Raw genomic sequence first — 26,895 nt, forward strand, 5'->3', positions numbered from 1 at the left:
CCAGAGTGGTTTGGGTTGGAAGGGAGCTAAAAGCTCATCTCATTCCCACCCCCTGCCATGGGCAGGGACACCTTCCATTATCCCAGGCTGCTCCAAGCCCCAATGTCCAGCCTGGCCTTGGACACTGCCAGGGATCCAGGGGGAGCCCCAGCTTCTCTGGGCACCCTGTGCCAGGGCATCACATCCCATCACAATGAGGAATTTCTTCCCAATATCCCATCTAACCTGTCCTGTGGCAGTGGGAAGCCATTCCCCCCTGTCCTGTCACTCCAGCCCCTTGTCTCCCGTCTCTCTCCATCTTTCCTGTAGGCTCCCTTCAGGACCTGGATGGGTCAGTTTTGTCACCCTGGAGCCTTGTCCAGGTTGAACAATCCCAATTCTCTCAGCCTTTCCTTTTGTCTCCACCAGCTGCCAGAGTTGTGTAAAAACAACGTACCTTATTCACCACCCTTGATTCCAGCTATGGAATAAGCTACTGGAATTCCAAGATTTCTCTCAAAATCCAGTGTTTATGCCACACACAGACTGGAGCCCAAGAATGCTCTGTTGTGTAAAACCTGTGACAGCGTGGCTGAACCTGGGTCAGGTCAGGGGTCCTAACTTTGGATGTGAAAGAATTAAGCTAGAGATCCATGGTGGTGCTGCCTGCACTGTTCTTTGGTTTAAAAATGGAATTAATCCAAAACATCCGAAGAGATTTTCAGAGAGAAAACTTAGATCTTATCCAAGTGTGATCTGCAAGTGCTACCTGATCAATGAGGGAGGCAGGGAAAATGGGAATACAAAGAGAGTTTGCAGAGAAGTCTCTCTCCTGACCCGCAGTGGAGGGTCCCACCTCTCCAACTGTGGCATTCCTAGTGATAACAGATTCCACAGAGTTTTGAGTCTCTCCAAAATGTCTTGTAGTGTTGGAGGCCTAGATGGGTGCCTTTAAAGCCACCGGACTTCACTCCTGAAGCCTTCCTGCCCCGTGTATGCCTGCTCTGGGAGCTCCTCGGGTGACACTATCCCAGAGAGCCACACCCCTCTCTCCAGGGGCTGGGAGAGGACAGCCTGCTCCCTGGTGTCCGAAGGCAGCACAGGACACAGCCACCAAACATGCAGGAAACATGCAAACACACTCGGTGACTCCATCACAGCTGGGAATACACCCTGGAGGCAGCAGGAGATGAGCTGGAAAGGGAAACACCAGCTCACACACACACACACTTAAGCAATGTGAAGCAACTGCATCCAAGACGAGTTGCCTGGCTCTTTAGTATGTACCACCGAAAATGCAGGACACCAGGAAAGCCCAGAGCTGCTAAATGAAAAAATTCCTATCAGCAGGAAACATACCTTGGTTCCACTTGTACATGACAAATATGATTTTGAGTCCAGCTGTTCTGGTAGGGGATTGCAAAGGTTCAAAACAACACCCCAAAAAATCCCCTGCTCCTTCACCTCTCAAGGGTGGTCAGTCTGTAGGACCTCAGACCCTGTGGAAATAACAGCAGCTGATTCCTAGGATGCACCACCATAGTTTGGAGCTTCTATTTCAACCTCCCAGCAGCCAGGCTGGATGCAAACAGTTCTGCTGCACCAGAGGCAAAAATGTCACAGCCACACCTTCCCACCACCACCACTCACAGCGACTGCAAGGCAACGTTTTCCCACCACGATGAAAAAAGCTGCCATTCCTGATGCACTTTCCCAGCTGAGCACGGAGCAAACTCTGCCGGCACCAGGGAGACACCTGAGGAGGTGGTGTCACCCACTCCTGCTCCTCCAAGCCTGCTGCCTGCAGGCACGTCTCTTTTCCAAGTGCCATTCCCTCTCTTCCACCTCAGACAACTTCTGCTCATGTCCTGCAGTTGCTTTTTCAGCATCCCCTCTTACAGAACTGGAAAAGAGTCACAAGAATGGACTTAATTGCTGCTCCAGCTTCTTTTGGGAGGCAAATAGCCTTGAATATCAGTGGAGACAGCTCCACACACGGACAGCCCGCCTGGCACAGCTCCACCTTGTTCCTGCATACTTTAGCAACCAGTGCTAGCAGTGGGCCTTGGACCACCTCCACCTGGAGTGGCTGGATCACCTCAGAACCAGTACAGCTGACCAAAGGGATAGCCCACACCGTGTAGCACCCGTGCTCAGCCAAGAAAAAGAAAGGGAAACTTTGGGTCTTTATTTTGTTCCCCATTCTACTGAGGGGGACAGGGAGCGAGTGCGGGGCCGTGTGGGGCTACGCCATGAGAGAGCATCACTGGGCTCTGAAGACGTCACCCAACATCCAAAAGCTCAGATGTTACCTGGCTGACTGCAAAGGGCAGAGCCATGATCTTCTTCAGACTGTCAAGTGCAGAAATGTACTGACAGAGCTCAGAAAGTTTGGCTAATACTTCCATTAGGGCCCTGCTACACACACTCTCAAAAGCAAGGGTCAGAGGAGTTATCAATTTGCTTTCTGAGTGGATTCTGTGCCCTTAAGGCTACAGATAGTAATGGGGAAAAAACCAAAAAACCCTCAAGCAGGTCAAGTACTAGAAAGGTGATAAACCCCACACCATTAAAGCAGAGATTTAAAGGCAGGTACATATTCTACCTGATCTGATTCTGCTATGAAATATCCAAGGCTGTGACAGAAGTTCACAATAGTTCTTCCAGCTCCATCAAGAAAGAATGTTTGCATGCGCTTTGCCAAGAAGAGTGGAAAGTTCAAAAATAAAAGAGAAAAAGGAAGAACACTCCACTGTTTCCACAATTATTCTTACAGAGCCAGTGGAGTGGGACAGCAGAACAATGCCCAGGAAACCTCCTGCTGCACAAGCTCACTGCCACCCTGAGCCCAGGGCTGCTGTCTGTTAGAAAACTTCTCTTGCATCCATTATTTGGACTGTGCTGCACCTCTCCCTGGCCTAGAAAGAGGAACACAGAAGGGGAAAAGGGAGTTGTCCCATCCCAGGCCATACCCATTAAAAGCCTGAGCTTCTTTCTGCAAAATATTTCTAGCACAATACATTGAATAGCAAGGTTTGAGCACAACACTTTTTTTTTCCTGCCACCCACCTCACTATTCACCTGTTATTTCCAAATTCTCACAGCCAGGCTGAGCCATCAGCTCCATCTGCTGAGGAGCCCCACACCTGGCCTGAGAAGCTCAGGGCCAACAGCAGGATATACCAGACAGAGAAACCATCAAGGGGAAATAAAAGGTACAAACAGCCTGTCAAAGGAGCAGTTGGGTGTCATAAATGACACTCAGGGAGGCTGGAACAGCGATCAGTCTTGACCAGGGAAAACTTCTCTTGTAGCTATTTCTCAACAGAGCAGCACTAAGAAAAGCAAGTTGCAGTTTGTCCCTGCTGCTCCCACACAAACTGCTTTTGTTGACTAAAAGCCAAAACTGTTTTCAAACATCGATATTAAAAACCCACACAATTCTTTCAGCCTCCAGCCATCACAAAGAAAAAGGTCTCAGTGTCCTTTTTGAAACGAAGAATCCCATTTTTAAATACCATCTTGTCTCCCAAGATCCAGTCTCCTTTCTGCCACTAGATGTCCCACAAGTAAGAGGAGAATCCAGATGGGAGCACTGAGAGGTAATTGTAATTTAGATTTTCATATGAGCTGCTTTGAACTCAGCCTATTACTCAACTCAGCAAAAGCTTTCCCAAATGTGTAAATACAACTAAAGACTCTTGCTGGATTGATATATTCATTAAACAGTAATTTTGATGGTATAATATTAGATGTTAATCCCATATTCAGGTTGTTTCTATGCCTTAGTTCTCTAAGTTTTAAATATAAAGCAATTCTAGCAGGGAAGCATTGCAGTGAAAGTACCACCCCATGGGAGCAGGTTTTTTTGATGTTTATTTCAGCATTAAAATAAATATCAGAGCAAAAAACTATCACTGAAAAAACTACATATTAGAGCTAACACTCTTAGGAGAAAATAGTATAGATAATTTGATGTCCCTTCAGATGCTGGGAACTGCAGGTGGTGGAGCATCAAACCAAGCCATGTGCTCAATGCTGAGTAGACCCCATCCATACAAGATACTGTTCCATTCGAGTCATTTGAGGTAAAGTAAGATTTTCTTATAAGGAAACCACTATTCCTTGTTTCTACAGTCAGCCAGAAGAAAATAGTCATACGAGAACTTCTTGCTGCACTGTGAATGGGAAGGAGAAACCCTGCAAAGGGAAACCCTGCGCTGCTGCTTATCCTGCACCTCATTCCCTGCAAGGCACCAGCCCCTTTTCACTTTCCTCAAAAATCTGGGGAGAAGGAAGAGACATTTTGAATGTTTTATCTTTTAAAACACTGCCTGCATCAGGGTTGCTTCTGACCACATGAGATGGTTCTGTGCCAAATTTTGTCACTCTGAAGGAGGTGCAGCCTCCTTCTTCCGGTAACACTTCAGGTGTTACACTCATCAAATACATGAAAGAGCAAAAGGAACAAGAAAATCAAGGTCAGAGCACTGGGAACCCCTCCTGTACAGTCAGTAGGAGGTTTGTGGGGAGACACAAAGGGTCCATGCAGTTGTAGAGTTACAGAATCATTACGGTTTGAAAAGACCTCCCAAGCCATCGACTCCAAGCTGTGCCTGGTCCCCACCTTGTCACCAGCCCAGAGCACCCCGTGCCACCTCCAGGTGTTCCTGGGACACCTCCAGGGATGGGGACTCCACTCCAAGGCCTGAGCACCCTTTCCATGCAGAAATTCCTGCTGCTGTCCACCCTGAGCCTCCCCTGGCCCAGCCTGAGGCCGTTCCCTCTCCTCCTGTCCCTGTTCCCTGGCAGCAGAGCCCGATTTCCCCCCCGGCTGCCCCCTCCTGTCAGGGACTTGTGCAGAGCCACAAGGTCCCCCCGGAGCCTCCTTTGCTCCAGGCTGAGCCCCTTTCCCAGCTCCTTTACCCTCCTCATGCCTTACTCTAACTCTTCATCAGTCCTTCACTTTTGTTGCCTTTGTTGCCCCTCCAAGTCCCAGCTCCACCCATCAGCCACAGCGAGTTCTCATGTACCCCAGACCCCTCCATGTGCCTTTGAGTGCTTCGTAGCAACCCTATCACCCCTGGGCTCCCTCAGTGCCTCCCCAGTACTGGTGTGCAGCACAGAGGGTCTGGGTCGCTTTAAGGGCAGCTGAGGGATCCCAAATTCCCCGTGCCCTGAGGTGCTGGCAACACCACCAAGGGCAACCCCATCCTTGGAGGTGTTCAGGGCCAGGTTGGATGAGGCTCTGAACAATCTGGTCTGGTGGAAGGTATCCCTGCCCATGGCAGGGGGTGGAAAGAGATGGGCTTTCAGGTCCCTTCCAACCCAAAGCAGTCTGTGACCCTAGGGGGACGATATGCTGTGTGCCATCAGCCAGGTAATTAATGACAATCGATATAATCAATCCTCAGGGCACCTTAACAGCAACTACTCTGCAGCTGGGCTTTGTGCCACTGTTCAGCACCCTCTGGTCGTTTGGCCAGTGTTCAGTATGCCCCACTGGCCACTTCCTTGACCTGCCCTTTATCAGCCCCTGTGTAAGGATGGTGTGGGAGACAGTATCAAAGGCTTTCCTAAAAGCTGAGGTAGACACTCCCCACTGCTCCTCCCCCATACCCCATGGAGCCACGGCATCATGCGAAGCTGCCAGGTTGGTTGAACACAATTCTGCCTCCCTAAACACAGGCAGACTGTCATTAATCACTCTGCTGTTCTTCTTGTGCCTGGAAATGGTTTGCAGAATTCATTTCACCGCCTTCGCAATGACTGAAGTGAAGCTGATCAGCCCAGATCCTCCTTCCTGAAGACAGGAGTGATGATTATCCTCTTCCAGTCCTTGGGAACCCCACCAAGTCACCATGACCTCCCAAAAGGTGGCCTTGCAATGACACCAGCCAGCTCCCACAGCACTCCTGGCTGCATCCCATCCCATCAAGTCACAAGGATCTATGTATTTCCAGTTTAAGTGCTCCCTAACCCAACTCCCCTCCAGTGAGGGTGTTTTCCTTAGTGGGGAGTGGCGATGTCCCTATCCATGCAAGAATCTTCTCACCCCTGCCTGGCTGTAAGATCCCAGGGGCTTCTCTGCGTTTTCCTGGAGGCAAGAAAGGACAGAAAAGACAACTCCAGTGGCAGCAGAAAACTCAATCCCAGTGAGACTGGAAACCTCTGAAGCTTGACTTGAGCTGGTCAAGATATATAAGGCAACAGGATTTCATCCCACAGCTGGCAGAGCCCCGTGTGCAACAGAGATTTTCTGCTACAAGGGGTGGATCATTTCAGCCCAGCGTGGACACCAAACATCTGACAGCCACATAAATAAACCCTGTTTTTATTTCACCTAACAGCTTCCTGATTTTTTGTCACCGCTCATGTGTCAGCACACAAAACCCCTAAGTAACCCAAGGAGGGAGATATTTTATTCATGAGCACAAAGCCCAGCTGAGTTCTGAGAAAGCTTACGGCTGCTTTTGAGGTGTCTCATCTCCAGGCATGGAGCTGTGCAGCACAGGGGAAAGTGTCACAAGTCCCCAGCCTAACAAAACTGGCAGAAGATGCACAGGGAATGACCAGTGTGCGAGAAGAGGCTCCTGTGATCCATCATCAGGCTGGAATCTGGTCCCAGCTCTATTTTGTGTATTCTAGCTGCTTAATCCAGTTATGAGACCAGCTAAGGATGTGAGAAGGAAGCCAAGGAAGTGACTTTGGCCCAGGACTCAGCTGACAGATGCCAAGTTCCACAGTACAGTTCCCTTGGTAAACCTGGATTTATTTCTGTAACAGTTCTCTTCAGCAGATAAACAACTCGGCAGCGTCTTCAGCTCAGGAGTTTTGCCCTCAAGACTGTCAAAACACAGCTAAGCTCAGACTCATCTCCTGCTTCATTAAACTGGGGGGCTGACCTACGTAAGCCACAGGAAAAGCTGCTCTTGTGTTTGTCCTTGCTTTTCCCAGTGATACTGGGAACACTGCTTGAATGTGGGAAGTCAGAAACGCGGATTCACTGCCTGTTCAATATTTATCTGTGAAAACACTCCCCCATTCTTACAAGCGCGGGAGGAGCAGCAAACATTCCAGTAGTATCAGCACATGGAAAAGTCAGTGAAGATGGAGCTGGAAGCAGGAGGCTGGCTGAGCACAGAGCCACAAGAACCAGCACCCCGATGGCACCTACCTGTCCTGAGCAGCCTCTACCTGCAGTCCTGTCCAGAGGGTCCCTTCCAGCTCCATGCCTGGCACCCAGTCCTGGCCTGGTCTAGAAAGCAGGTGACCCCTTGGACCCATCTGCAACCTTGCCTACAGCCCCAATTCCTGCTGCTCCTGTCTGGAGCCCTGGGTGGATCCTGGTCCCTCCCCTCACAGGGGCTGGGGCTTTCCCTAGACCCTTTTACCTGCACCCAGCTCTGTTGCTGCATTCCCACGGGCCTGAGGGAAAAGTTTCAAATGGCAAAGCCCAGCCCTGGCAGTGGTTCTGGTGGTGCTGGTGGAGGCATTTTGTGGCTGTCCCAGTGGATTGCAGGGGACTCTGGCAGCTGTGTTTACCAGCCTGAAGTGCCCTGAACTGCTCAGAAGTTTCACAGACACAGCTCACAGGCACACCACCAGTGGAGACAGCCCTCAAGGAAATCAGGCTTCCAAAAGACAGGACAGAGGTTTCACTTTGCTATCAGCACTAGGAAGCCCCTGTTAAGCACTTCTGAGCCCCTCAAGTTTTAATTTTTTGTACAATCCCTCTAGCAGCTTTTGGTGTCCCACTACCTCCTTTTCATGATCTTCCTGGCTCTTTGGAGAGCCACAACATTGCTCTCACTGGGATTCAGCTGGATGTTGGATTTGGCCACGTTTCACACCCACCCACCCACCCCTGCCAGCTCCCACAGGCACCATGCAGGTGAGTGCAGCAGCTTCCTGCCGAGATGCAAACCTGTTCCCAGCCCAGCAGCCAAACATCCCTGCAGACACCTGCACAGGTGTCACCAACCACTGCCCCTGGAAACAGCCTGGCTCCTGGTCTCAAAGGCCACTGGGTATCTGCTATCCCAAAGCCCATGGACCTGGGGCAGCCACACACAAACCCAACCCTGGGAACAGCCTGTGGATCCAAGTTTCCCTGGAAGAGCAAGTGACAGGGGACTGGCCAACACCTGGAGCTGCAACAGCAGGCTGCAGGAGAGCTCCTTGGAAACTGGGTTTGCCTGAACTGCACTGGAACTGTTTGTAAGTACTAGACCAATGCCTTGCAGACAGAATAAACCCACTGTGCTTGGGAATAAGGAGACTGAGCACGTATTTCAGTCTCTTGCCTAAGATATATGCCACCTCTGCAAGCTGGAAGGAGAAGCAGGCAAAGAGTATTTTGAATTTTAAAGGTTGTACCAACACAAGCTGATGGAACACACAAATGGGAAGAACCCCACACAGTTTGCATTATTACTTCCTTATCAATTAGTCCAAAAGGCCCACGGATTGCTAGCTGAACTCTTTGGAATAGTGTTACTTAATTTAAGTGCTCTAGTCCCAGTTCTGGTTTACGTATTTACATTACATTTTTAACTCTCCCTTCCCACACAAGCTCTGTATTTTATCAAATAACTCATTTCTTCAGTGGGTTATTCTGCCTTTAAGGATAGCACTGTTGGGGAAGGTCACTGGGTTTGGCAATCTTTAAGCTTAATTCCATTTAACCCACCAGCCCCCAACCTTATTTTTCTGATTTGGCTGAAGGTGGAGCTGTCTGGGTGCCTGTGCTGACTCGCCTGAGAAAGAAGATGGCATTTTCCTTCCCCAGCTGAGACAAAGGCATTCCCAGAGCAATTCAAACCCTTCCACACTGCCATCCTCTGGCAAGATATGCATTTACAATATTAATGACAGTTATTTTTGTCCTGTGGCACGTTCAGTCCTAGAAGAATAGCAGGAATCTTTTCCTAGTTACTGAAGAATCCTTACTGGAAAAGATCCTGTAAGTCCAATCAAAACAGAAAGTAGAAGGGTGTTTTCCCCCCCTCCCTCCCCACCCAAATGCATCTTTCTTGTATTACTTCTGTGAAGATGAATATATAGTTATCCATAAAGGTACCACATGTATAACAGGATAACGAAGGGCAGTATTATTAGAGTGCATGTTTTTCAAGCTCAGAAGCTGCAGGACAGAAAAAAGGTCTAAGCAGACTTAATACAGAAAGGAGTTTGCTTTTGAGATGTCTGACCTGAGCCAGATCCTGGATGACTGATCCTGTCTGGGGGCCTGTCCTGTACAAGGATGACAAACAACCCAGTCAGGACCCGCCTGAATGTGCAATAAACTTTGGCACTTGTGTGGTTACCTAAAGTACCTGGACTCAAATAAGATCCTGGCATTGCTGCCTGAAGTTCCACCTCTAATCCAGGTTGCCAGCAGGAAAACTACCAGGCATCACCTGTGGCAAACAAGGAGAACAATTCCTCAATCGCAGACAACACGGTACCAGGGTTTTCTGCCAATCCAGCTACAGCAAACTTACTTGAACTCTTCCAGGGATGGGGCAGCCACAGCTTCTCTGGGCAACCTGTGCCAGGGCCTCACCACCCTCACAGTCAATAATTTTTCCCTAATACGAATCTAAACCTGATGTAAATATCACTGCAGAGCTCTCATGTTAAGAAATCCCAGCAGGCTCTTCTGTAATGAAGATGAATTTACCCCAGGACTGTGTCCAGGCAATTCTCTCTGCTGTGGACCTCAGCCATGAAATGAAAACAGAGACTACAACAGCAAAGAAAATAAAACTGACCAGTGCCATGACTGCGTGCAGCGAGAATTGCAGAAGTGGCTCCCTTAGTGCCATTAGGCAAATAATCCTTGACAGAAAACAGCAAGCACTGAGACATCACCTAGAATTAAAAGCTGCAACACCTGCTGGGCTTTAAGTATCACACAGAAGGTGCCAACCCAGGTGTTAGAGAACAACAGTGCCTGAACTGGAGAGGATGTGGTCCAGAAGGCTGCTGCAGAGGCGCTGTGCAGTGATGGCTTTCTCCTTAACTCCGGGCTCTGAGCGCCAGAATTCAGGAGCAGATTGACACCTCCAGGCTGTGAGGCTCAGTAAGCTGCACCAACAGGCTGACAAAGAGCTACCCCAGGAGCCTGGAGCAGGCTGAAGCCACGAGATGGGTAATTTACAACACCAGAGTCACAGTGCCAGCAGTGTCACCCACTTCTGTGCAGGCCTGGAGCAGGAGGAGCCATTCACCTTCCTCAGAAGGGTTCCACCAAATCTCAGTGCACACCCCAGTGATTCCCCCGGCTTCCAGCTCGCATGTGAACCCACTTGCAAACACGGCTCCAATCCTGGGATGCATGCACTGGATAAAGCCTGGGAACCACTCAGGGAAGCACAGACCCCCACACTTACACTGTACAGCATCCACTTGCAAATTTAGCTGCATTCATTTAGCTGAGACCTTAATTTGGCATTTCAGACTGCTGCATTTGCTTTGGTAGTTTTCCTATTACTGTTGTGAATAGTGTCTGGGCTCCTACATAATTAACAGCAGCATAATGCCTACCAAGTGCTTCTAATTTGCTAGGCTGCCTTTTCATGCAAGGGAAAAAAATTTAAGCAGACATTAGCAAGCAAGAGGCAGAACCCCAAACATGCTGCTGGTGGAGGAATCTTGAGTTCCTGCTCGGAGTAGAAACCTGAAACGATGAAACTATCCACCAAAAAATCTCAACAGTAAAACCCAACAGATACCAGGTGATTCCTTTGCACTGAAAGGGGGAGTCCATCCTACTACGAGGTATGAGGCCATGAGTGAGGTCCAGCCTTCAGTTTTGAGACTGAGATACAGCGATGTGTCATTTCTAACAGATGTCCTGTCATTTTCTGCCCCACACAGATCTCCCTGGTACTCTCCAGCGTCTAATACTGATCCAGGCACTGCAGCAATTCCTGTTTCCCCAGATTCAAGAAAAAGCCTAACAGATCCAACCTCCCAGCCCTGGAGCAGCTCTCTCCCTCAAGTACTCCACACAAAATCTCCCATGAGACAATCTCTCCTTACTCTCCTTCCTCCTGAATCTCTTTAATAAGCCATTCACTTTTATCAGAACCCTTTCTATTTTTGCTTTTTTTGGACCATCTCTTCTCCCTCCCCCCCCTTTTTTTTTTCTGCCAGAAAAAGAAGTTCTCACAGAGTGCAGCTGCGTTTAACTAAGGGTTTGGAATTCTGCAAGATGCCCTGGGTTGCTGTGGACAGCATACCAACCAAGCCTTTAAAAAGCTAGAGTAAGAACCACACACAGCTCCTACATCTCAAGTGATTCCCACGTTCCTGTCAACTGATGTTTTGGTGCTGCAGTGATTTTCCCCGAGCCTCAGAATGGGAAGCAGGCACGGCTGGGTGTTTATCTTTTGGCAAGTGCTCGTTCCCTTCGGTATCCAACAAGCCTCTTCTTAACTTCCCCGATGACAAGTACACTGTTTACAGCAAACGTTCTCACAGAAGAATGTAGCTTGTACCCGAGGTCAGACTCGGGGAGATGTTCATTAGCACAGCTGAAAGGATGTGCAGCAGGTAATTCTGCCTCTGTTTTTCTCTAGTATCAAAGAAGCGACATGGAACTATGTAGATTTACAGATGCAAAGTTTCATGTTCTTCCCTATGAAATGAAGTTTTACCTGAACACCCCCCCACCCCTCCTATTTTCCATTAGCTCCTAATGCCAAGGACAACACAGAATCCCAGAATGGTTTGGGCTGGAAGGGACCTAAAAGCTCATCTCATTCCACCCCTGCCATGGGCAGGGACACCTTCCACTAGCCCAGGGTGCTCCAACCTGGCCTTTGACACTGCCAGGGATCCAGGGGCAGCCACAGCTTCTCTGGGCAATGTGTCCTCATGCAGCATGGAATATCCCTGTGGCTGGTTCAGGTCAGGTGTCCTTGTTTTTGTCCTCTCCCTGTTCCTCACTCAACCCCAGCACAGCTGAGCAACAGCCAAAACATCCCAGTCCTATCAACACTGCATCAATCACAAATCCAAAACTGCACCCTACAGGCTGCTGTCAAGAAAATTGACTCCATCCCATCCATACTAGAACAGCAAGACAGGCATCATTACCTTCCTGTTATATCCTTTAAAGAAACACAGGCTGGTCCCACCACTGTTTTTGTATTTAATCCCTGAGCTTTCTGAATGAATACTGGTACAACAATCTGAAAAAATTCCAGTTCAGAATAATTTTTTTTTTTTTTAAAAACCACTAATAATTTTTAGCACTGATTTTTCAAGCTTGTTGCAGCTGCAACAGGGATTCAATCCCTGCATGTCAGTGTTCTGTGCTGCCCCTTTGGGAATGACACTGTTCCCGAAGAACTGACACAGCAGCAGGGACCAGCGACAGCCCCTTCCTCACCTGTGGGAGGTCAGCAACCAGGAAAGAACGAGCATGTAGCTCCCTGAGCAGCTCCACCTGGGACCTCCATCCGCAGACCAGGATCCCCACTCCAACCAGGACAGTCCTGGCCTGAGTTACAGCAAAGGAATGTGCCAGGAGTGTCTCCAGCACATTTCTTGCATGGACCTCTGGACCCACATTGCCTTTTCACCTCCAGCCCTGTCTCTGACCCCATCTTGTGACTGGGAGGTCAGTGCAAAGGAATTCCCTTGGACCATCCCTGAATGAAGCCCCTCCATTTGCCAAAGGCAGTGATGCCTGGAGGACAGCACCATTTCCATCCAATAAACACTGCCACCATCTCCACCCATTGTTCAGAGGCTGATGGGGCCAAAAGCTCAGGATTGCTCCTTAAGGGTTGTAAAAGCACTGAAACAGGCTGCCCAGGGCAGTGGCAGAGTCACCATCCCCTGGAAGTGTTCAAATAATGTGGCACTTGATGACAAGATCAGCGCTCAACATGCTGGTGCTGCTGGGTTGACTGCTGCACTTGATGATCTTAGAGGGGTTTTCCAACCTTAAGGACTCCAAGATATTCTTCTGGGAAGTGTTTTAGCTCCTGAAGGGAACAGAGAGAGGCTGTATGCACCTGCCTTCAGGGGATGATCTCGCTGATGAACTGCTGAACTCCCCAGCTAAGTTATTGATGTCCCCTGACACTCCGGTGCAGCAAGCCAACTAAATCCCTGGAGCAGTGCTCCTTCTGCCTGGGATCAGCTGGCAGGCAACCTGCCAGCCTAGCAGCGATTTACCTCAGGATCTTCCCGTCCCACTAATGGAAGGGCTGTGAAGTGAAAGGGGCTGTGCCAGGAATGCCCCCAACAGGTTCAAGCACGAAGCTTCTCAAAGGACTCTGGCAGCAGGCAACAAAGGAAGGGCTTTCAACCACTACAGGGACACACAGAGCCCACTTCAATGGGACTCCTTCACCTCCCAATCTAATCATACGACCTCTTTAACTGTACACCCTTCCTTCTCCAGCAGGTTGGATACTCCTCTGCACTAAAGGCCAAACCTAACCCAAATTAAATTCTGTTACGCGTGGCCACAAACTTATCCTCCTTCAAACAGCATCACTATTCAATGTGTTCATCCATGTTCCTCAGCAGCTTTGAGTGAGTATCCATTTCTGTGTTCCTCTTGGCTTTAACATAGGAGACTGTGCACGTTTGAAGCAAGGCCGCTGCTCAGCACTCGCTCCTGGGAAGAGGATGAAAGGACGAACAGCACGTGTCAGATATTCTCAGTCACCTCACACACTGCTGGGATGGTGCTGGGATACTGCAGCAGCAGCAGCAGCACAGCCCAGGAATGCATGGAACAAGCATTCCTTTCCTTTCCAAGCTGCAGAACAGACTTTGGGATCTCCAAGACGTCAATATGTCCCCGCAGCAAAACCTGTGGCATGAAGGACAAGCAATTGCAGTGAGCCCCCAAAGTGAGAATGTATCTTCAGCCACTGCATTCATCGTGCACAACACCAAACGCTCAAACAGATAATTAGGTCAGGATCTTGGGCTTGAGAGGGAAAACAATCCCCCTCCCCTGCCAAGCTTACAGGCTTCATCAGCCAAACGCTCCAGAACTCCTAATTACAGTTTCAAAGTGCTGAGGGCACAGGTTTAGCTACTCCCCCCCAGGCTGGGAAGTGCTGGCATACCTTTTTTCACCATTAAGCGTCTACATTTGCAAACAAATCCCGGGCAGAGCTCCGGCGCCTGCTGTTTGATGGCTTTCACCAGCGCCAGGCAGATGAACCGAAGGGAATTAGCGCCTGGGTTTAGCAAAGCCCAGCTACAAAGCAGCTGACGCGGGGCTGTCAGCATGCTCGTCAGACTTCAGAGGGAGGAAGCAAGGTTGTTCCTGCACAATAGAGCAACGTGCCACGGACAGACTGGAGTGAGGACTGAAGATAAAAAGAGGATTACAGCTTAAGGGAAGCTGGCACTCCAGCTAGGGAGCAGCCCGGGCCTTCCAGCCATGCTCCATCACAACAGCACAGCTCAGCATCTCATAGCTGTTAGATTTGTGTGTGTCCATGGTCTTGTGCCTGTAGAATCCCAGAATGGTTTGAGTTGGATGGGACTTTAAAGCTCATCTTGTTCCAGCCCCTGCCATGGGCAGGGACACCTTCTATGCGACCAGGTTGCTCCAAACCCTGTTCTGTCCAGACTGCCCATGTACATTCCCAGGGATCCAGGGGCAGCCACAGTTTCTCTGGGCAACCTGTGCCAGGGCCACCCCTCCCTCACAGGGAAGAATTTCTTCCTAACATCTGATCTAACCCTGCCCTCTGTGATTTTTAAAACCATTGCCCCTTGTGCTGTCACTGTCTGCCCACCTCCTTTGCAAACATTGAAAAGTTGAAACCTCTTGTTTACATTCCAAGCTTGCAAAGCAGATGATGGTTTCATGCCCAGATTCAGTGCCTTTGTGCATCTGTAGAAATGGGAATTTAAAACCTGTACTGTTCTCCCATCCATCCAGAGAGCTTCCTCCTCAGAGCAGGACACAGCACACTGATGTGTGCTCCAAGCCCCTCCAGGTGCAACAGATGTGCTCTTTCCTTTTCTGCCACTCGACTCTGTGCTCACTTTCTACTACCTGACAGGTCACTGGCAACCTAGAAGGGCCTAGGACTGTCAACTACTTGGGAGCATCAAGCTTCCAATGTCATTTACCCCACCCAAGCTGAGAGGCAGAGGACATTCCCAGCCAAAGGGGGTGTCTCAGTCTGGAAAGAAGAGCTCTCTCTCAGGCTGTAAGAGAGCCCAGCACATTCTGGGCAGTTGTTTGCTCACACACCATCCCATCCCAGAGCCAGCCTGAATTCCTTGTCCAGATCAGTCTGTGCTTGTTCTTTCCTTGTTTGCTTCACGGTTGCCATTGTTTGTTCTCCTTCTCTGAGTCCCTGCTGTTTCAGCCAGTCTTTTCAAGGCTTTCCCTAAATGCTGTCACAGAATCTTTTAATCACTAAGGCTGGAAAAGAGCCCCAAGATTATCAAGTCCATGCCTTGAGGGGCTGCAAGTCATCAACCTAAGCCAAGGTGCTTACTGCTTGAATTCAGAACCATTGCCAGAAGCCACTTTACCAAGTTCTTCACTTGACAAACAGATTTTCTTCTCCACTGAGATCAGCCTAAGTTTTCTGACCTGGAACATAACACCCATCTAGAAGGAGGTTTACTTTCCAGCTACCAAATCCTAAGTCAGGGCTATGTAGCCCTGAAAGAGAACCAACCTGTTTATGTCTCCAGCTGCCCTGCCTCCAGTGCCCCCCCTTGTAACACCGCAGTAGATTCTCCCCGGCAGGCCTCCTTCACTTCCCTCATCCTCTGCCTTCCCTGGAAACCCAACTGCACTTTTCTTTGCACATCCCAGGAACCCCAAGCGAAAGCCACAACAAATCTGTATGAGCAGCCCTCTGGATTTCTTTCTAATCCTTTGTTTTGTTCTCAGTCTTTCGGAGGACACGCCCATAGATGTGCCACCAGATGCACACCACCGGCCAAACAGCTCATCCAGCTGGCAGCAGGGGCTCCCTCCTCACAGCTCCCCAAGAGCAGGAGGGAAGGGCAAAAACATTTCAAATTCCTTCCACTACAGCACTAACTGCTCTGCTAAGCTTTTACACCCGGTAAGAGATGGGAATCCTCCTCAAATGCAGGGCAGGGAGCTCCCCAGCACTTCACCTGTGAGCTCAAGCAGCAGCTCACACAGAGGAGCAAGAGGCAGAGCCTGAACTGGAGGCAAATTGTCATTTTGTTGTTGTCATAGCCACTAAAAACTAAACCTGGTGGAGGACAGCACAGCAGAGCAGTGCCCCAGCTCCTCCAGAACGCCACTGACTCGAGTTACTCCATCAAAAGCACTTATTTGTGCTTAGCTACACTTAGGCACATTACTAGAAAGTGCCAAAACACACAAAAATTTTGGTCGAGTTGTTATATCCACATGCTCTGTAGAAACTCAGTGTGTTTTTCTACAGGACTAGAGACTGACAGTTCATTCCTACTTACAGAAAAGGGATCCAGCTTAAATCCTAGGAGCTGAGTTAACTGACAGAGGTTACAGCAGATCCAGCTATTGCCTGTGCTGAAGCACAAACTCCACTGGGTATGATCACTGCTGAGCACAGGATGGCCAGGCAGTGCTGAACAGCTTAGTTTCCCCTTTCCCCTCCCCTTTCTACCTTTTTGTTTTCCTTTAGCCACATATTAGAGCCCCACTGAACACTCTCCTCCTCATCTGCAGGCTGAGGGATTGTGCCAGGGAAAGGCCTTCATGTCTAAGAGCAGATTAAAGGTCTCTTCTCTCTGGTTCAAGCACAGCACTACTCAGAGCTCACTCTCCCTGCCTCCTTTATTGCCCATTAGTGCATGTAAAACAAATGTCCACTTTGGCCCCCATTATTTGTAACAGTCTGGGCCCATAAAAGTCAAAAAAGAGGATTTATGCTTGCCTGGGTGCAGAGGTTAAGTGATACAGTACTGAGCCCCACTCAAAATACATCTGACACAAGGGTTTAAATTATTTTAGTAGTGAACTCCAAATCTGAACTGTGCCAGTGCTGTCCAAATCCTCCTAAGCCAGTTAGAAGTCAGTTTCTGCATTTAGTAATGGGTTGGGATGGGTTCACAAAATGGTGGCTGTAAGTTCGACAGAACAACACATACGGACCTAAAAAAAAAAAGGGGGGGGGGGGCACAAAATCAGGTAATTACATCCCAACAGGGAGAGCTGATAGAGTTTAATACTGTTTGTGCTGTTAAAAGGTGAAAGCCTCATCCTTTTTGTTGATCTGATGGTTCTGATTTAAAACCCACTTAACGAACACAACGAATGAGACTGCTGGGCAGACTGGACGTGGTCTGGTCAATACTTGCAAACTTGTATTTCAATGAAGGGCTGCTCCCAGCCAGTTCTACAAACAACTTGTTTGAGCCCACTGGAGGTCACGCCTGTTAGCACCCTGTCAGCTTAGGAAAGATAGTCAGTATTTAAACAAAAAACCTATGAGCTGGCAGTAGGCTGGGGTGTAATGCAGTGGAGCAGCTTCTCTTGCTGGGTTCATCTGCTCAGAGCCAAAGGAACCACACCCATGAAGTGGGTCTGCCTCAGGAGGGCTCTCCTCAAATCCCTGTGCCAGAACCTGGTCCAACACCACAGGCCACGAGCTAGGGGTGCTCGCCTGGAGAACAATCCAGGGAGAGCTCAGAGCCCCTGGCAGGGCCTAAAGGGGCTCCCGGAGAGCTGCAGAGGGACTGGGGACAAGGCATGGAGGGACAGGACACAGGGAATGGCTTCCCAGTGCCAGAGGGCAGGGCTGGATGGGATATTGGGCAGGAATTGTTCCCTGGCAGGGTGGGCAGGCCCTGGCACAGGGTGCCCAGAGCAGCTGGGGCTGCCCCTGGATCCCTGGCAGTGCCCAAGGCCAGGCTGGACACTGGGGCTGGGAGCAGCCTGGGACAGTGGAAAGTGTGGAAGTGCTCATGGCAGGGAGTGGAATAGGATGAGCTTTAAGGTCCCTTTCAACCCAAACCACTCTGGAATTCTGTATGCATGGCATGCAGTTTCTGTACTATCTACTTGAAGTGCAGCTACTTTTGCTGACAAATCCTGTACACCAGCTCATAAATTCTGTGTATCTCTTATTTTTTATAAATCTCTTCTCTAGATATATAGCTTAAGGATAATGCTTTTTGTGAAGGGATTTATTTTGAGCTCATCTTTCCCATTCTCAGTTAAAGAAACAGTATTTCCATAATTCTAATTGAGCTGTATTAACCCAAATTTTAAACAGCTTCAGATCACTATTCCTCCACAGGCATCTCATTGACACAGTTATCATCAGACTTCTCTGCAGGACCACAGAATGGTTTGGATTGGAAGGGACCTTATAAACCATTTAGTTCCAACCCCTGCATGGGAGGGACACCTTCCCTTTTCGTTTTCTGCCAGCCTGAAAAAAATCCCTCCTTAGTTAAAATTATACTGTTAATGTCTCCCCAAAAGGTTTTAACTAATTATTTTCAAGGGCAAGAGGAAACAAATAACAAAACTACTCCATTTTAGTGTCAAATACCCACACCTCCTGCTTTGAAACCAACTCACCTCCAGGGAGCAAATCCCTGGGAATGGAGCGAGACCTAGTTTTCAAATTCACTCCATCAGCAGCTTGTGTTCTGAGCTCATGAAACAGAAACGGTTTGGGGGCAAAACAGATACCCAAGCTCTTTTTTAATGTTTCAATGATTTCCAAGTAACACTTGCAGACTCATCACCCGGGTGCCACATGAATTGCAAATGACTGGAGGAAGGTGAGGGGGGAGGATAGAAATCCTAACTGTTTCAAAGGTGTTCAGCCTCAATTCCTGCTGAAGGGTTATAAGAATCTTTTGCTTCAGCTGCACATGACCTGTTTGGCATATTTTGATATTTGGGAGCAGAATAGAGGTGGCAGCACAGCCTGAAGAGGCACCTTTATCCCAAATAAGAAAGGGGTCAAGCACTACAGATATAAAGAGGCCTGGGACATGCAGAAGAATCAGGCCACACAGGTTCTCTCCCTGCTGATAAAAGCCCATTTGGAATCTTCTCTCCCCAGTTATTCCACTGTAAAGAAGCAATCACACTTGGTTTCCAAGGTTTAGCTAGTTAAGTCGTGCCAACACAGATTATACTGGACCACCAACACCTGAAAGAACACTGTGGGAACTTTCAGATACTAAGCAAGCAATCAAGCCAAGCACTGTAACTCTGGGGAGATACAAGTGCATCACTCCCATGTGGAAGGCATCCAGGAATGATTTCCCAGGGTCAGAGAGGTGCAAACCTGCAGCTGCACACTGTCACACTGACATAAACTACTGCAACGTGCAATTAAGAGGAGTAGAGGTAAAAAAAAAGCTCTTAGTGGGTATACACCAGCATTATTTACAAACTAAGCGGAAGGTTTCTAGACATAACCTGTATAAGGGAACTTGGGAAGGCTTGATCCTTGCACTGGAGGTAGGAGGTGGAGCCAAACAGCACGATGCAAGGATCAGAATGAGCAGGACTGCAAAGCCAACAGCTGTTTCTTGCTTGCTCCTCCCTTTGTTTTTCTTCCCAGGACCGAAGATTGAGCTCACACTGTAAACAGAAGATGCTGACTGCCAACAAGGAGCACTGCAGGCTGGAGCCTTGTTCAAGGACAGCTGATCAGAACAGCCAGGTCCCTGCAATCACTCCAGCACTCCCCAGCCTCTCTGAAGGCGCTGCTTGTCATAGCGCAGCACTTACTACAGCAAATACGTTGTGGGAGGGCTGCTGTTGAAATGAAGCCTTCGGTTTCTAGAGAGAACAGACAAACGATTGTTTGGGAAAAGCTATCTACCCCCCTTCTTCCCACCAGTTTCATCCCTGGGTGAAAACTCCCTTTTTCCACCAGCTTGAGCCCACCCCTAAGACTTCTTGACACCGAAGCTGAACTGGTTAAATAGAAAAATCTGTTAAATAGATGCTGGTTTTTGCCACTCCTACACAAACTGACATAATCACAGCACAGAAACCAGTCAGTGGAGGATCCGTGACCATCCCGCCACTGGCAGAACATCCAGTCCACAAAGAGATGAATAGGGATGAGATGATCCTTTCTCAAATAAAAGGACATAGAGCTACAGGTGCAAGGGGCTCCTGCAGGCTCAAAGTGCTCTTCACCTGAAAAATGCCATTTTAAAGTCACTTCTGTTAACAGCTCTAATTAATTGTTGTCGATACAACCCCAGTGAGTGTAAATGAGCCCTCTTTAGCAGCATTTCACACTTCTCATTTCTAGCTTAGCAACAGGAGTAGAAGAGGAGTGAAAGATTGGAGATTATTGGTTTATTCAGGTGTTGGAGAAGAGGCTCATGTGTCCTGGCTGTTACTAAGGAAAAAACAGAAGGGCAATAAACCTTACCCCCATAGCTTCTGAATGGGGAGTAGGGGCAAAAATTTAGTTCTAGTTTGTTACTATGCTGCTCTATTTTTACTCAGCAATAAATTAATCTTCCCCAAGCCAAGCCTGTTTTGCCCATGACTGACTGGTGAGGGATCTCCCTGCCCTCACCTGAAGGCACAAGATTTTTCACCTCGTTTTCTCCCCGGTCCCGCTGAGGAAGGGGGACTGAGTGGCTTGGTGGTCACCTGGTGACTCTCCAAGGTTCATCCCTGCCAAGTAAAAAGGAAGCTCAAGCAGATCAGTATCAGAAATCAGGTACTTTGCTTGATGACGAACTTGGAGAAAGCTGGCTGGCCACTGGGTTATCAGTGAAGATAAGATCCTACATCTGTAAGGGATTAACCTGCTCATCCTCAGAGGGCAGCACATTGCAAAAGATAAGAGTTTGGCTCAATATAAAAAAGCAGCTGCTCCCCCAGCCTTGGGGGAAGTCCTTGGCTGTGCTGGCAGCTCAGCATCCTATAAGGATCAGCTCATGTCTCCTGCAAGCCTTGTACCAGAGATGCTGGGTTAGCAAACTGCAGGGGCTGTGCCAATGGCAACAGACCAGGCCTCTGTGTGTGTGTATGCTGGAGCAGCAACCCACAGACCAGGAAACACACAAGCCTGGAGGGAAAAAAAGGATTAAAAGGAAAGGATAAAATTACTTAAGCAATGCTGACATTTCCAGCAACAGAAAATTCAGGGCGGAGGGGAAGATGCAAAACAACGAGTAACCAGCCTGACAAGGGTAAGGGGCAGGAAAATAGTGACCCTGGTTGTCATCTACCCTGCTCCAAACACGACTCTGTGCAGCCACCAGGACACCGAGCATGGGACTTGCACAACATTATCTGCCCGGTGCCTGAGCTGGGGCTACAAACATACTGAGCCTGCTCCTGCAGGTCTGCAGCAAACCCAGCCTCAGCAAAGCCACAGTGCAGCGTGTCGGAGCAATTCCGTGTGCTCATGATGAGCTCTTTGTCCTCTTCACAGCCAGTTTCACCCTTTGTGCAGAGCAGTGAGCCAAAGCCCACAGACAAATTTAATTCAGGATAAAAATGCGTTTGCCAGCACAGTTTAGTCACACTTCACTGCCTCATGCTCGGTTCCACTGCGAACAGACAGATGCAGTTGAGTTCTGTCCAGTCACTTCGGTTTTGCTTCATTTGGGAATATAACACAAGAATAGCATTTGTGCTTTAGCACAAGCACAAAACTGGAGATTTATTTTCCCAACACAACTTTCATTTGTACAATATGTACCACAGAAATCCAGGGTGAAAATGTTAATTCCAGGAACCACAGTGTGCTCAGAAAGCCTTTCCCAGGCAACTTACAATCACCCATCATAAAGTACTTGCTGTACAAGGTCTTGCCCAGTGGGTGCCTCTGCAGTTTTTTTTCCCAGCCAGGAATCTCTGGGACTGTTTTCCTCTGCTATCACCAGGACAGCAAGGGTTTCACTGCTGTTTCAGGGACTAGCACTTAAACATAGCCTACAGTTTTTGTTGTCCCTTCAGTGCAGCCCAAAACTTCTGAAAACACCTTAAAAAGAAATGCAAATCCTGTGATAAACCAGAAGTTCTATCACAAAGCACACTGCAGCAGGGGAGTCATGTAGGAAGTTATGAATAAAGAGCCTGGGGCAAAAAAACCAACCAACCACAAGCACCTTAAATTGTGAATGAAGGTTAATGATACACGAATTACCGTGCTCCCAAATTTCCATCTGCAAGCAACTGGATGCTACAGTGCTCAGCACACTCAGCCATCAATAACTTCATTCACATCAGCTCTGGGCTCAGGTTTCCAGTGCTACAGCCCCTCGTGGAGTTTTTTTGGAGTAAAGGATTCAAAACCTCTTCTGTCACCTCTCTGGGGTCATGACCTGTTTATGAAAGTAATTAATACAAAGGTAAACTCCAGAGATCCTGTGTCCTTTCAGAGCAAATTTGATCTTCAGAGGTGCCCTGGCAGAGCTATCAGGTAAGTTAGCAGAAGGAGAGGATTGCAAAGTCACTGCTCCTGTGTGCACAGGTGAGATGCTAACACTGAACTCAACCTCCATCCTTTTAACAAGGGGATTAAAACCAGTCCTTTGTTCAACCAGCACACACTGAGCACCTTGAAGCACATATTGGTACCAAAACACTCCCTGTAGCATCACAGAATCATGGAATGGTTTGGGTTGGAAAGGACTTTAAAGCTCACCTCATTCCACCCCCCGCCATGGCCAGGGACACCTCCCACTGTCCCAGGCTGCTCCAAGCCCCAATGTCCCACCTGGCCTTGGGCACTGCCAGGGATCCAGGGGCAGCCCCAGCTGCTCTGGGCACCCTGTGCCAGGGCCTGCCCACCCTCCCAGGGAACAATTTCTTCCCAATATCCAATCTATATCTACTCTTTCAACTTAAAGCCATTCCCCCTTGCCCTATCACGATGCCCAATTTATTTCTGCACTAGCAAATTATGCAAGCATGATGAGGATTATTAAATACCTCACCACAAGCAACCAGTGTAATTCCCAAAGTACTGACTTGATGATGAAGTAGCATTATTACAGGAGACCTTAAACACTGGGAAATTAAAACACTGGATGGCTGTGAGTGACTCCTGTCATTAAAGGGCTTAACAATCCTGTGTGGAGAACATCTCTAACACTTTTAAAATATGCTTACATGCCATAAATCACTGCCCCACAATCATACATGCACTTTATATTTGTAACAGCATAATTACATGACAATTACCACACAACAGTAATTAAAGGCAAACCCTGTGTGCCATCCAAGGCAGCTTCTTTGAAACAGACTAAGTATACAAGGAAAATATAATTAAGCAACAGAAGGTGAGCTGTTTCCTGATGATAATTACATTACTGGCTGTATTTTCAATTAGGTCACTTCTAAAACATCAGACTAGTTCAGGGGAGGCTGAACTCGTTCAGGATTTTGATGTCCACAGGAATCCTGCTGCACAAGAGCCCAGGTGGTCATGGACTTACCTACCAATCTCATTTGTTAAAAGCTTTCATGGCAAGTAGGTTTTGCCCCTTGGCAGACTTTTGGGCAGCTGCCTAATTTCTATAATGGTCTGACACAGACTTCAGCCAAAAGCAGAGTCACTCCATGTTGCTGAAGAAAACATTCAGCTTGGGAAAGCTGAATAAATGTGATTTTTTTCAGCTGAAGGAAGACCTTGCAGAGGTCCTTGCAGAAGGAGCTCCATGTCTATGCATTTTGGTAAAGCTCTGCCAAATGAAAGCGCCTGAGGAGTAAGCCAGATGAGAGGGGAAGGCACAGGAAAGAATGTGCAGTGCTCACAGTGGGGTTTACACGGAGCTCAGGCTCGCTGGGGACACACAACCGGCCCGGGGAGCACAGCTGAGCTCTCCCCACTGGCATCAGAGGCACTGAAGAATTTAAGGACTCCATTTGGAACAACTCATCTAAACGCCTCAGACTCCAAGCAGCAGCCTAGAGGTGGGGGAATGCAATAATGAATGCCAGTGCTCAGGTCACTTCCATTACAGAGGCATTTTAACCTCTTAGGAGAAGCTGCAGCAACTGGTGAGCTTCAAAGCTGAGCCTACAGACATGTGCTCCGTGGCTAGAGAGGGCTGACTGCTATTTTTATATGTGCTTTCCTGGGAAAAGCCAGCATTTCACAAGCAAGTTCAGCTAGAGAAATCATTGTATATTCATTCCTTGCTCCCTCAAAGGATACCACTTCCAGGATCCTCCCCAAGTGCAGCTCCAGCAAAGCACAGATGGATGACTCTGGATTTACCCTTCCCCAGGTTGTCTGAGGCACTGAGTTATTAAACTCTAGTTGTTCTCATCATTATCATAATCTAATAGGTCACAGATGGCTCAAAACATTATGGCATCCTGAATTTCATGCCCATTCATGCTGTTGTTTGTTCAAAAAAAAAATTAATCTCAAAGGCTGCCAACCCTGGTCCTGCTCAGAATCACCTTTTTACCTTCTCACCATCTGCTCTGAGACCTCAGGGGCAAACCAGTGTGAGTCCAGCCTCAGCTACAGCTCATTTGGTTGCATCAGATTTGAAATCCTCCAGCACAAAGTGTACCTAACTGCTCCTGATCCCCTCCAGGAGAGGCAGCACTTCACTGCCCTATCCAGCATGACCAGGACCACTGCAGAGAGAACATATTTTGGAGGTGTGTACCCTCAGTCTGAGTCCACCTACAGCACAGCCTCAACCATCAAAACCCTTCTTTAAAATCAGCCAAGCCTGATAATGGGTAACATCCAAATCCAGACTCACCTGGTCCACTGTCTCCTGAAACCTCATCAGACAAGCTGAATTATTCCCTATTTTTCATCTGGTACCTCTTTGCTAGCATGGATACTCTTGTCTTAAAAAAAATCCACCTCATTGGTTTTAGGCCTTTGCTACTTGAAGAGTCACTTCAAGCTCTCCTCTGGCCTCCAATACTTATTTCCACGCCAGTTAGGCCAAAAGGAGACGTTTTTTGCAGGTTAAATAAACAGAGAAAAGGATGAAAGAGGAGGTCACAGTCCAGATTTCAGCACTGAACATGCCATACATGGCCTTTTCTGTACAAAAAGCCTAGATAAACCCCAAAATCTGATTATGTAGATTATTCTCTCACGTCACACTTTGATACTCTTATGCATTTTAAGGCTTCTAACGTGCCTTTCAGAGAGAAGGGCTTGCATGAGTCCCTCAGCAGAGAGCTAGGAAGGAAGGGGGGGAAAAAGTGGATTTATCCTATCATTCAGCAAGCCACCACAACCCCAGCAGGAAGGTGGGGGAGCCTGGCATTCTGCCACAAGAGAAAGCCCAAAGCAAGCTGTTCTCTTTTAAGGCAGCCGTACGGAAATGCAGCTTTCAGCTGCAGCTTGGTGAAAGCTGCTCCTACAGCAGCGTTGCTCTGCTCGTAGAGCAGACCTGCTACACACAGGCAAGAGGAGAGTGGAGTGGGTGGGCTCACCAAGCCTACAGAGAAACCAGGATCAACAGCAAGTTCCTCTGAAAATAGAGCTGGTGATCCAATGGGGAAGGATATAAAGCTGCAGATAAACCATGCAACAGCATCAGCTCCTCTGGAGCGTGCAGAGCTCAGCCAGAGGAGTGGCAGTGACACACCTGAAGGATGGGCTCAGCCAGAGGGACCCGGACAAGCTCCAGCACTGGGTCCCTGGGAATCTCATGAGGCTTAACAAGACCAAGTGCTGCTGCTGCACTGGGGTCCGGGCAACCCCCAGAATTAATCCAGGCTGGGGATGAGCAGATGGAGCAGCCCTGGGAGAAGGACTTGGGGGTGCTGGTGGGTGAGAGCTAGACCTGTTCCAGCCCTGAACCCCCCTGTGCCCTGGGCTGATCCCACAGTGTGGGCAGCAGGAAAGGGGGAATTCTGTCCCTCTGCCCCTGTGCTCAGGTGAGACCCCACCTGCAGAGCTGCTGCCAGCCCTGGGGCCAACAGCAGAAGATGTGGAGCTCCTGGAGAGAGTCCAGAGGAGGCCACAGAAATTATCAGAGGTCTGGAGCACCTCTGCTATAGGGAAAGGCTGGGAAAATTGGGATAGTTCAGTCTGGAAAAGGCTTTGGGGTAACCTTATTGTGGCCTTCCAGCAGTTAAAGGGACCCTACAAGGAAGATTTAGCATTCTAGCAGTACTCAGCCAGCAGAATGAAGTTCAGAGTCAAATTAAATTCTGAAAATTTTTGGAAGAAAAGTTTTGTGTCTTTTCTAGTGAGTCACCGGTCTGTTACCATTGCCAAAGGAAAGAAAGGGTAAGCAAAGCACTGCTGTTACCCAGGACTACCTAAATAGTTGTGGGTTTGGTAACCAAGGGGAGATACAGCTGTACTGGGGGGGGGCGGCTGCACTGCAGCACAGCAAAAAACCAGCCCTGTCCCACTGGCCACCCTGTTTGCACAACCACTCAAGCCCAACCCTACTGCCAGCCTCATAAATCTCAGATAAGAGAGATGTCTCTGTGGTAAGATGCTGGCTGGGGCACAGGGCCCCACACTGAGGGGCCTGCTTCAAGCCCCATGGAAAAGCTGAGCCAGCCACTTCTGAGCTCCACCTCCTTCTGGTTCAAAGGGAGCGAGAAGTACACCCTCACTGAAAGGTGAGAGCCATTAGCAACCGCAGGGACTAATTGCACCCACAGTGGTCTGACAAAATGGGACTACAGAGTACGTACTGCACTGCTCTAAAAGATACCAGCAAAGTTTTACCCCAAACTTTGTTTCCTTTTGCACATACTTTCAACTCCCTCCAAGCCTTCAAAGTTGCAGTCAAGTCATTTTTAACAGTTCAAAGTGAGCTGAGCCTGATACTTTTACTCAGTGCATTTAAAACTGATTTAGTTACCAAAAGCTGCCTAAAATATGTGGAGTTCAACTTGAATGTGTCAGACTTGGCTAAAAGCCACCCTATTCTCTATAGAAGGCAGGAGTGCTGTAGAAGTTAAATACCATCCTACTGTCTCCAGGTTTCTGTTAA

General features: G+C 48.5%; 1 protein-coding gene across 4 annotated transcripts in view; it reads right to left on the reverse strand.

Annotated features, from left to right (window-relative positions):
- TRPM8 (transient receptor potential cation channel subfamily M member 8) overlaps positions 1 to 26,895 on the reverse strand; it is an 87,125-nt gene that overhangs the window by 48,028 nt on the left and 12,202 nt on the right. The window lies entirely within an intron of this gene.

Source organism: Corvus kubaryi, unplaced genomic scaffold, assembly GCF_017639235.1.
Source record: "Corvus kubaryi isolate FWS band 111438036 unplaced genomic scaffold, C.kubaryi_AGA036_p1.0 37383, whole genome shotgun sequence".
NCBI lineage: Eukaryota > Metazoa > Chordata > Aves > Passeriformes > Corvidae > Corvus > Corvus kubaryi.